The sequence below is a fragment of the Octodon degus genome, unplaced genomic scaffold, assembly GCF_000260255.1.
Source record: "Octodon degus isolate 3935 unplaced genomic scaffold, OctDeg1.0 scaffold00104, whole genome shotgun sequence".
NCBI lineage: Eukaryota > Metazoa > Chordata > Mammalia > Rodentia > Octodontidae > Octodon > Octodon degus.
Window position 1 is genome coordinate 2,528,923 of NW_004524680.1, and position 869 is coordinate 2,529,791.

Below are 869 nucleotides of genomic sequence, written 5' to 3' on the forward strand. Positions count from 1 at the left end.
TTAGCACTCATCTGAAATCTCACATGTTCAAAAACAAACTTCTAACTGTTACCTGCAAACCTGCTCTTCCCATATTTTTTCAATCTTAGTAAACTGCAACTTCATCTGTACAGTTACATAGAACAAAACTGGAATCCTTCTCAATTCCTCTCTCTCACACTTCACAATCTATTTACTAATAAATCTTATTGGCCATATGTTCAGATTATGTAAGGGATACAACTACTTGCATCAGCTCTATCATTACCAGGTAACACAAACTACCATCATTTCTTGCCAGGATTTCTTTTTTCTTTCTTTCTTTTTTTTTTTTTCCTCAGGATTATTTCAATAGGTTTAGTTGATTTCTTCAATTCTTCTTTGACTTGCTACATTAAAAAGCTCTATCATATGAAGTTACCTTCTTGTCCAAAACACTCTAATGATCTGGGATAATTGAAGACACTCAAACATAGAGGCTGAAGAAGAATTAAAAGTTCTAGGACAGCTAGACTACATAACAAAAGTCTCAAAAAAAAAAAAAAAAAAAAAAAGTAACAAATCCAAACCAACACTCCACTGGCTTCCAATCAATCTCATTTAAAACTAAATCAAAATCCAGATTCAAAAAATGTCCTACAAGATATAGTCGTCTCATTAGCTCTGACTCTGCTCTTTCATGGGTCATTCAGGTTTCACTGGACTGAGAACTTTTTTGCTTCTTCTTCAAAAGAGAGTCTTACTATGTAGTCTAGGCTCATCTCCAAACTCACGATCCTCCTATATAGGAGACTCTTCCAGGTCCTTGTCTCATCCAAGAAGCCAATATTTGTAATCCCAAAGTTACGTTATTGGAATCCCATGAAATTGATTCCAATCTACCACTTACA